The sequence below is a fragment of the Thermobia domestica genome, chromosome 7 (assembly GCF_964235325.1).
Source record: "Thermobia domestica chromosome 7, izTheDome1.hap1.1, whole genome shotgun sequence".
Lineage (NCBI taxonomy): Eukaryota > Metazoa > Arthropoda > Insecta > Zygentoma > Lepismatidae > Thermobia > Thermobia domestica.
In genome coordinates this window covers 264,924,168-264,936,165 of record NC_137460.1, presented here as the reverse complement: position 1 = coordinate 264,936,165, position 11,998 = coordinate 264,924,168, and positions in this window count along the sequence as shown.

Below are 11,998 nucleotides of genomic sequence, written 5' to 3'. Positions count from 1 at the left end.
CAAGACAATGAATCTGAAACTCTTTTGCATGCAACTGCTGTGTTTCATCAATAATCCTATTATCGGTACAAGCTATAACTACATCATCAACATATATTAACACATTTTCCACTTTGAGTCCACCTTCGTGGCATTTTCTTCATTCCTATTGTGACCTTGCACTTCCTTTCGCCTCTTTTACTTATCTATAAACTTTCCTTTGACTAATTCTAGTGTTAGTTCGTTTTCTGGACGCGTTTCCAATGCTGTTATCAAAGTTTCATAGCTGTCCGGTAAACTGCATAATAGCATCGCCACTACCAAATGATAGGCCAATGTCTCTCCTAGTCCGGTAAGCTGAGCCACGATGTTTAACATACTATTAATACTAACTATAACATACTAACTTTAAAACACTGCTCAAAGAGTTTCCCAGATACCGAAACAAACAATAGTCTGATAGTGCCATGTCCGTGCTATACGGTGGATACATTCATACTATACGGTAGCAAGAAAGCTTTTGTCCAGTTGGTACGTGCTTGGCTTCTGGCTTTCTACGCTTGCTATATTAACACGTGCTTTCATACAATCTGACTTTTGTTGTATTTGCATGCGATATTTTAGGTAATTCGCAGAGCGTCATAGCATCACTGGTCGTTCATTGTCTTATTGGCTTGCTGTCAGCGTAAAACTCTTGAGTCAACCTTGAATGGAACACTGAATCCAAGGTTGCACACATATAACTTAGTTACTAGAATCCAGTTTGCGGCATGCTTGCACGCTTTCCAACCAAGCCGGATGCAAGCTTACAGTAAACAGTTTGCAAGATGTCTGTGCTCTTATGGTCATATATTCTGAACCGAGTTGTCTCAGTTTCTGACAGGTCAAGTATGCAAGCGCTCTAATGATGTTAGCTTGGTTTACCACACTCTTTCTGTTGATAAGTTCCGGTCGTTTAATTTGAATTCCTAGGCACACTCGCACTAATTGTCGACAATTCAGTTCCGAGTCTGTCGTTCTGTCCGACATCATCAGTTCGTGGTGCAAGATACTCTTTCAATTCCACCAAACGCACAGCTTAATCTACCGGGGTGAAGTGTAAGCTTTGCCACAGACTGTAAAACTTCTGGTCTCTTCGACTTCAATCTTTCTCTTATATTGGTGTTATAGGTTATATGCTTTTCATCACTTGTGATCAACTGTATGAGAAATGGCTCGAATTCGTTACGTTTCAGTAAGATTCTCAGATAGAAATTTAATCGTGTATATCTCTTGGAGTCAGATCATATGCCACCCAAGTGTCGAGCTCTCTTTCTACCTAGCTTTATCCAAATGATTTAATACTATTTGATGATGGATATTCCCCATGCCGTAAGAGTCGCTGAAAATCAGTTGGCCACTGGCAGGGAAATGGTCGACTCGTCGCCATAGCGACGTATCAACAGTGGGCCGCCGGCGGCGGAGTTCCGACAAGTCGAATAGACATATGTAGCAGCGGCATAGTGACGGTGCCACCACGTGACAGCGTGTACTTCGTTGCAGTCCGCGTTTCTTCGATTCGCCGAAGAAGGAACGCGTCAACATCGCCGCGCGCATGCGGAAGGAGGTCTTCATTTGTTTTTTACAGACGGCGGGTCTAAAATGTGGCGGGCAGGATGTGCAAATTATTTTCAGTTCTATTTAAGGAAGAAGACACACTTGCCATGGAACAAAACGACACGACAGATAATATTTCATGAAGAACCAGATGAGGGAACATGGGATACCTACGAAGTGGCAGTAAACTACACTAAAGGTAAGATTTTTAAACTTACTTGCTATACTCGCTGGAGCAAATCGAGGAAAATTGTAACCTTTGCGTAGAATTGGGTTTAGAGAGGCATTAGTGCCTTATCGCAGGACCAGTTTGAAAAGTAAAAAAAAAAAGCACCAAAACGTACTGCACTCGGTTATATTTTGTCGGATTACATTAAGTTACGTTAGATGACGTTACTTTACGTTAGAGGCATAAAACTACAGTGCAAAAACACCAACCATCCTGTGGCCACTAAAAAGCACGAATGGTATCTAACCGAGATAATGGTATGGCAGGAGCACAACAGAGGGGCCCGAGCGGAGCGACGGGATGCGCCCGAAGGGAACAGGCGCGTCAGCGACGATGAGTATGCGCGTAAGCGAAGATAGTAACAACATGTGGGTTTTGGCGATCATTAAAATTTCAATAGCACTTGTCATTTAAGTCACCTGTAGTCAGTTGAAAGTCAATTACCTTCTAAACTGAGGCTTGTAAGCTTTCCCAATTTCAAGAAGAAAATCGTGTACAACACTTCCCTGGGGTTTCCTTTCATTAAATGAGTACTCCGCTAAATAGCCCTTGAAATGCTCTTCCCCAACGCCATGCCTTTCGCGCTACTATATCATAAGTAATGTACCTCTCCGCGAAATAATCCTTCCGCCCCCACATACAGTGCCTCTTACAACATCAAAAACAACTTTCTTCACTTTTACTATTTCACTTACCTTACTTTCACTCATTCCTCCTCACAAACTTAAATAAATTCTCCAATTGACCCGGTAAAATTCCTAAAATTGGTTCGGCGATACGGCACTTAACTCTTTAGAAATGTACTAAATTGTTTGCCACATACTAGTAAGACACTAAAAAATAAATGTTATAGCCTCGAAATAAAAAAAATGTGCACATATTTCCTGTATATTGTGAAACAAGTAAAGGCGAAGGGTGTAGATGCCTGACCCCCATGTATCCTCGTCGCCATAAGTGCCTTTACATCGCAGTGACGGGTATGTGACCGCGCAGTACTCCAAGGAAGGGATGGTTGTATAAGAATTTGTGATTAATTTTGAAGAGTTTTTATTTTGACTAGGGAATTAACATAGGTGAGGGGAGTAAAGACACAGATTTGAAGCATCAGTTCACTGCTATTGAAGCATCAGTGCACGAAAAGATTCGTATTCTCAGTTTTTCTATTTATTGTTTTATATGTTAAGTTAAACACCACAATATGTATCACTGATATCGCAGGTCGTATTATTTTTTAAAATCGTGTTTGTAACCTATTGTCAAAACATTCACCTCCAGACATGATGTAGAGAGAAGAGAAAGAGATACGACATCTGTAATGTATGCATATGTGATTCACTAAGTAACTGTAGAAATTAGTTAAAGGACAGATAAGAGAGCGAAAAGGAGCTCTAGAAGTCTTAACTTTTTAGAAACGTCCTAGATAGGTGAAAATATAGTTAAAAATTGCCAAAGGTATCATGTAAATTACCTCTCTTTTCTTATATTCTAGTATACTTTTCCTTTCACATCCAAACATCTCTATTCAGAATTACGAGATAAAGGTGGAGAGAGAAACATTCCCATTTCAAGAATTATATCAGGAAAAAAATCTTTTGACTTAGACTAGATTCGAACTCGCAACCCTTGCATCCATGGCTCAGCGCTCTACCGATTGAGCTAACGACTACTGTTGGAAAAGCCACATTTCTACAACTACCGGTTGCTGAATGGTGTGTATTAACCAAGTTTGCCGAGATAATTGCTTCATATAGCTATAATAATAATAATAATAATAATAATAATAATAATAATAAAGTAGAAGAAGAACAGAATCTAAAAAGTCACATATGTTAAAAGTTTGACGTGCAGAGTAAGTCCTAATATGAGATTTTATTAATTATATATAATAAATGTAAGTGTGGTTTATTCGTGCGTGCTACTCAAAGTGCGCAACTCACTACTTAGTCCCATAAGGGTTGTACGCGTATGGTACAGTAGCCTTGCGTCCTCCAACCGTGAAGAATGTTTCTGTTTGAACCTATGCGTGTCCTAAGAGGAAGGAGGAGATTGAAAGAAAGAAAAGTGGTTTAGAAATTATGCAAACGTAGAATATCTCACGAGGCGAGGTGATATAGAGTTCAGCGTGTCTTTCAGCTACTACTCTATACAAGACGTACATCCACGACTTAACGTGGAACCCGAACCACACGACTCCTGACGGGAATCGAAACCCGTATCACCTTTAGTTCTATCATGAGAGACACAGGAACATGTAAAAATAATCGAAAATGAACGATATTAATGTTAAATCCATAGCTTTTGAGTGCATGAATTATGTATGATACCCTCTATATCGTTCACATCAATTTTAGCATTATCTGTATGGAGGTTTAATAGGAGGGGTGAAAATTAAAAAATCCTAATTGAAATATATGAGTGGCTATTCAATAGCTTTCGGGGTCACTGAAATGCATAATTACACTCCCGATACTATTAAAGCCCAAAGCTTTACTCTTTCGTTAGCAGGAAGTTTATTCATTTACTTAACTCAGGACACCTTAAAGTTACGGATATGAAACTCGATGCATGTATTTCTAATTCAAAATTATTAGATACGTATTGTAGCTTAGACTTCTAAGGAAGGAAAGGGTCAATTTACGCAATGATTTCCTTCACATTCGAATAAAATACTGCCTCATTATATTGCAAAAACTCATTTCGAGTGGTGTCATTGCTAATAGTTTTCCGTATTTGCTTATATCCCTACTCATTTATAACAGTATATCAATTTTCCTGTGACGGGAGCAACACCTAAGCGAGCATTCAGTAAAGTAAATGCCATTAAAATCTATATTCATAGCACAGTGGTGCAAATAAAGTTGAGCTCTTTGGCAATTTTTAGCATGGGAAGCGAATAAAGCCACCACATTGGAAAAGCAGCTAATGAATTCCTCTCCGAAAAAGATCACCCGCACATTTATTTTACAGGGGTGGTTTATAGCTATACTTAAGTTTGACGAAATTGCTCCAGTGAGGCGAGACACTGAAGTCATTCGTAATAAGGGGGAAGGGACATGTAAAAGTAGTCAAATATGAACAATATTAGTATCGAAATCATAGTTTTCGTGGTCGCAGATGAATAGTGACGCTGTCAATGTTGCTTAGGTAGAAGTTAAGCCTTGGTTGGCATGGAGGTCAGAGTGGGAGGGTGACAGGTAAAAAATAAATAAAATAAAATCAAAACATCCTATATTTGTGTCGAATATATATTTTTCGGTATCTCTGACATAAATAGTAATATTCCAGATGTGGTATATGACCAAGGTCGGCCCCATTCGCATGTGGTTTCAGAGGAGAGAATCGGTGAAGATTTCAGAACAGTTCCTTTGACTTAAGTTTCAGTACACTGAGAGGGAAGAGTGGTAACACACAAATACTGGTGTCACATCCGGACCTATCAGACGTATGATTTCTGGGGAACTGTCGTTGCTCCAGGGAGGCATTACCCCCTGATCAGTCCCTAACATTCTTACTGCTTTACAGGGGCGTAGGCAGGAATTTATTTCAGTGATCGAAAGCATTTTTAGGGGTAAATTGTGCACCCTCCAGGAGCCCATGTAGCATCATACGTTCAACAGTACTTTTTCTGAGTCAAAACTTTCTCTCTCTCTCTCTCTCTCTCTCTCTCTCTCTCTCTCTCTCTCTTTCTATATATATATATAAAACAGTAACAGGGGCGGTTGTAGACATTTCGTAACTGTAAGCAAATAATATTTAGGCGCCCCGCCTATATGATAATAAAAGAATTGAATGCTGTAATGGACAAAAATTCTTCAGATAATTGTTACAATTACAAATTTCTTCAATATATAATAATTCAGTCTTCTAGTGAGTATTAGAGGAAGATGGCAAAATTAAACCTAATTAACTGTGGATGAATCATGACCAAAGTTCCAGTTTTAATAATTTATATCTTTTTATTATTATTATTATTATTAATTAAGCACAGGAAACAACTAAAATGTATACCTAAGATGTATTTTGACAAATACAGTTGAAACATAAAAGTCGAAATAGAATAAAACTAATGAGCTTCAAGTCTAACATTATCACAGGTTTGATTTTGACAAAGAGATATGCTCTTACACTTCATTAAAAGCATATTTAAATAGTGTTTTCTAGTGATACAAATATGGTAATTAGCTTAATTTCTCGTTTTCTTTGTTACTGTAAAGTTCATGTTATAAAGACACTTTTCTGGCTTTCAATTTGGCAAAATCTCTTATTATTGCATCCATATCAATTTCATTCAGAATGTCATCTTCAATGACCATCAAAGCTAGTCCATTTAATCGTTCTTGAGATATACTTGATTTCAAATAATTCTTTATTAATTTTAGTTAAACTAGTTCAATACACAACAAATGACAAAAGTGTGTCTTAATTTATATGTAATTTGTCCCCGATCAGTGGCAGAACTTTAAAATCATGTTTCTCCGCAAAAATTCTTTTCAGGACCCCTTATGCCTATAGAACAATTCAATTCTTTCATGTTTCTTTCCAACATAGACGTTCGAAATCAGGCAGTAACACAATGTAAACACAAGTAATGATGCACCCATTGAGGTCCGAAGATTTTTTCGCAATAGCCTACAGAATGCAAATAATTTTGTGTATTTGCCCCCTGAAATTATGCTAATTGGGGATCCAGACTCTCAGACTGCCTGTTCAGTGCTTCGTCCACACATATTTTAGGGGGCCACTCCCCCCGGGAGGAGATCAAAATAATACGTCTATAATATAATAATAAATAAAAGAGTACCAGCAGTGGCCCTACTAAGTGTGCCCCCCGGAAGATGTTTTGTGAATAGAAAACTGCACCTATTAGGGATGCGCACGATACAAGATTTGTGGCTGTCTCGTCTCGAAAATGTGCTGTAAAAGTGATGGCTCGACTCGAAAAATGTATATTTCTCTATTGGAAGAGCCGTGTCTCGACTCGAAATTTGTCTGGAAATTTCTGTCTCGACCTGGCCCCTTGCGCATCCGTAGCACCTATGTCGTTACATCCCTGAACACAAGTAACTAATAATCAAAACTCTACTTTGCATTAGAATTATTACTAATTTAAAATATCGCTCCATCTAAATTTATTAGCAGAGAATGGATTAATAATTATTGTTATCTGTCATAATAAAACGAGCATCTGTATACGCTCCTGTGATTGAAAGTGAGAGTACTGAAAAAAAATACTTGTCATCCAAATGACCTTTCGTCGCTTTCGATTATATCCTTTCAAGTTCTATACTTATATGCCACGTGAAAACTAATTGTATTCAAACAAATTTTGAAATACATGAAATTTAATTCAGACCCGTAACCGAAATGACCGTATCGTTCCATTTTAATTCAACAATTAAATTACTGCAATCAGGTTAAAATAAATTTGTCAGCTTCAAAAGAATGTCGACCTGCAAATGCTTCGTTAACAGTGACTGATATTGACAACTCCCCACCTCAATATTTGTCTAATTTGGTCCAGCACTCGAAAGAAACTTTTTTAGAGCCTTCGGTTGCCTCTTATCTTCTTTCACGTTTTGTAGCTTTCTTTTCCGATAAAATGCTCACTTGGTTTTATATTGTTGGTCATTATTATTACATGAAAAACAAAGTACTATTAAAAAGTGAAAGCACACATCATTATAAATTAAAAATATAAACAAAAACAAAATGACTTAGGATAGAAATGAAAATGTTGACGAATGACAAATGACTAATAGATATTAACAAAGTGAGCATTAAGCACTGGACAGCGATTGTGAGTCATTACGAACTTAAGTTAAAATTTCCCTCAGAAATGATTTTTAAAGAACCCATTTGTACCGCCCGTCTTTTCTTAGTATTCGCTCCACTCCCTGGACGAATGGACAAGAAAGCCTACTTGCTTGCATGGGGGCCCGAAGAATGTTTTTAGGGGAGTCATCTCCCTCGTTACTATATTACGTTTGGTATTTTTATTTGTATTAAGAAAATATTAAGAAATTATGCATATACATTATACTTATCGTAAGCCAGGTGGGGCCTGGCCCTTTCGTCCCCTTTTGGGTGCCCATGCTTGCTTCAACTTTGATAATGTGCATTTCATTTACGGTGATCTTTCTCAACCCTTAACTGTTGAGAAAGGAATGAAGAGTCTGTTATATTTGTATTTTGTGCATATGGTGGGATTGGGGAAAGAATACCAGTCTTTACCTCTACGGTCATAGTGCTTAATACAACATCTATTGGAAAGCTAAATTTACATTGATTTTATCTCATATTCGTAAAATATCCCTTTTCCCTCTTTAAAAGGTCTATCCTGTGCCATGGAAATTTTCCTCAAACTAGCATCTCTTGTGAGTGTCGCATTGGCATCAATTTCTAGAGGATATCAGGCTTAGCGCCTATTTTGAATTCTCCCTGTATGTTGTTATTGTTCTTCAAACAAGAAATTGTAATTATTAAATAATAAAGAAGAGATTTCCCTATGTTGTTACCTCATCCCAATACAAATTCATGCTTACCATTCTCTTCCTAGTTTCCGTAACTTCATCAAAACAAGCTCAGCCACGCCGTTTCAGCAATTAACAAACTTCCCTATTGACCAAGATAATTGTGATGAGCTGGTCACCCACGTGCGGAGCACCAGGAAGAAGCGAAAGCAAAGAAGTAGAACAAAACCAGGGGACACGGGACCCTCGAGGTGAGAAGTGTGACAGAAGCCGCCAGAAACACACTTTGGACCCCTATTCAGAAGAGTCGTCGTAGCAGCAATTGAAAGACGGTCGGCACGCCTGGGCCCTCACCAACCATTGCATGACAGAGGTGTCATTCTGAAGAGGCCAGGACATCTGGGAGCTGTTGCCCTGAGGTCGAGAGGTTCTTCACTCTCGAACGTGAGGTCCGGGATCGATACCAGACGGAAACACTCAACGAATTGGAGGATAAGGCTTCACCCGATATTTGAAGAGGCTCATCATATCGAAATGGCTGAGGTACAGTAAAACCCTTTCCTTTCCTAACCTTTGTGTCTCTGTGATTTCTTCTATTAGAAAACATGCATTTCATTTCATTCATCCCCAATTAAGTACTTCAGCGCTGTACTGCTCAGATCCCCACGTACTTTCTCTCTTGCCATGCAAAGTGCTATCCCCACATTCTTTCAGTAAAGAACTGATAATTGAGCAAATAACTGTGGTTGTAACTCCACAGTACAATACAGCAAGAAATTGATGTGCGAGTCCATTTCATTTGTAAAGGGGTGTTTTACAGCCAACCAAGCGAAGATTCGACTTTATTGTCCTTTTGATGTATTTTATCTGTATCTCAGTCTGTACAATATTTATTCGAAGCTATATGAGGAAAATTTTTCATCATAACATTTTTAAAATGAATATTTACATTTAAAACAAAATTCATTTTTCTAATTTGGTGCCCTGTTCACCTGGCGCCTCCTGCGAACGCGTAGTTCGCAGGATTCAAGATCCGGCCCTGCAGTAACAATGGAATTCTGTATTACCACCCGACTATCGTTGTTGTGAAAACATTCATCATAATATGACGTAGGAAAATGAGTTACATTAAGGTCTAAGATCTAATATCAAAGTTGAAACATCGCAAGTAAAACAAGAACATATAATAGCAAAAAGTTTTGAAAATAATTTCAGTTTAAACTAGCTGCAACTACATTTAATTCAAAATTGAACTTCTGGAGCGCAACATATGAGCGTAACTAAAAGAAAAAATCAATAAGAACAGTCGGGATTTGAACCTAAAGAAAACAAGTAGGAGTCCCTTATACTAACCATTCATCTACTATATTTTGTTTACTAAAAATATTTTCCATGCAGCAAAATGCCATTTCACACTGAAACATTAACAACATAAGAACAAAGTTTTCAAGAAAATTTCCCAAAGCTTATGTATTAAAAGTATCCCGGTATTCGCCCAGTGGTACTGCAAAATCACTAGTCAGGATGCCTCGTATCGAAATTTGAACCTGGAGACTCCCAATTACAAAGGTCAACGCTAACCAGTAACCTACGTTCGCTCAGTAAATGTCATGAAATTACTTTTCTGTAATTATTTTTGGAAAATGTTTATTATTTTCATGAAGCAAAGAGTGCATCTTCTACTTCGGTTGAGAACTATATACTATACTTCTAAGAGTCAACTAATAGTTGATGTTTATTATTTCCGTCGATTTTCTACGTCTGCTAAGTTATTTCAATTTTTTTTAAAGCTTTCCCTTCCGGTTATGACAATGATTAGAAATGAAGAGTCCTCTTCTTATACAATTCTTGATCATTGTAACATTTTTTAGTCTAAATTCTGAGTTATTGAAAATATTTAAATTAGTTAGAATGAAGAGGATAATACTAAGAAACATGATTAGAAAAAAAAGAAACATTGTTGTTTAACGAATTGATAGAATCAAGCTTTTTGAAAACATAAAAAATACTGTATGGTATGGGATGATCATGGAAAAAGTAAAAATAGCCATCGAGGACACACTAACCAATCACTGTACGCAGGTAAGTCAAGGTTCGTTAACTTGAAAATGAAATGAAATGAAATCTTTGAGTTTTACGTCCCGCGGTTATGCCGGTTAGGCTAAAGGAGACGGTGATGATGAATAATGAATGAAATGGTGGAATGAAGAAAGTGGTAGGAAACGGGAGAACTCCGAGAAAACCCATGCACACGGTGTTTATCCACCACAAAGTTCACTTGGCGGGGACTGGGATCGAACCCGTGACCCCAAGCACCAGAGGTGAACGTTCTATCACTGATTCGTTAACTTGGTTATATGAAGAAATCACTAACAGAAAATAGCTGATAGCTTTACGCCTAACCATCTCAGCGACCTCGAAACTATGAACTCTACATGAACACCGGTTGTCGTTTTCGATCATTTTATATGTTACTCCCTTCCCAAGGTTGCTTGAAGCTCCCTTCCAAGGTCGCAAGCTGTCTTGCCCCTTATCCTAATGCATGAAAAGCAAATAATATTTTCGCCAGCGAGGGGCAGGGAAGGAAGAACGCACACAACTCGCTGTATAGCTTTAGGGCAAATACCTAAAGGCACAAGCAATAAACCACCTGACCAAGAGCAATGTTGCGAAACATAAGGCAGGGTAAGCCCACGCTCAGTCTGTTCGGCACAAAATCACTGACCCTTCGAACAAGATAACATTATTGCGCTCTCAGAGTCAGGTTTTAATTGCATTTGTGTTGAAGTACGTTTTCTTTGATTTTTAAACATTTGATGAATTTCTTACACACTGTTGTGTATGATATTTTCTATGTGGAATATTATTGAATATTTTCTACTGTACACATTGTGTAAATAGAACTCATCTGTATTTCTTACATTGACTTTGAAAACTTTAGCAATGCTCTCATGCGCTGTGTACGGCTTTAAAATGAACACACGAAATAGAAAAGTTGGTGAAGCGAATGTCAAGTTCCGTTCATTTCCAAAGCAGGGAGATTTACAGCAATTGTAAAGCAATAGGAGTGTAATTTTGTCATCTGTGGTTGGACCCAAAAAGCCGTAGGTCCACGCTGCTTATGCCCTTAGCAGAGCTGAGCTGATTTTGAGTTTAACATCCCGTTCAGCAGCGAGGCTATATGATATGTAGACCTACTGGTTAACGTGGAATCCGAATCACATGAGCTCCCACCGGGAATCGAACCTGGGTCTCCCACGCCAAACGCACGTACGCTAAGCTTGTGCCCTTAGTTTTATGAAATTTACCAAATGAATGAATATCTTCATATTTTAACACAGTATATGAGTTCTTTGCTATATTGCTTTTGTAGTAATATTTTTGTCATTAATTTGCTTTATTATGTATCTTTCTATATAAAATAACAAGTTCTGGCTGGCTGATTGATCAACGCTAGGCCAAACCGCTTAAGCTAGAAACTTGAAGTTTAGAAAGGGCATATGATTTGTAATGTAAGGTTCCACTAAAAGAAGAATATTTGGAAATTTGAAGGGAAAAGAGAAAGAGGAGTGGCAATTATCTTAAAATGCCCATACCTTGGAATCTTTGAGTGTTAACGACATGACATTTGGTATATGGACTTCTCATTTAAAATAATTAGATATGTATGTAAGCGTTTTTATGATATTTGCCCTAGAAAGGAAGAAAATAGGGTAAAGTTACA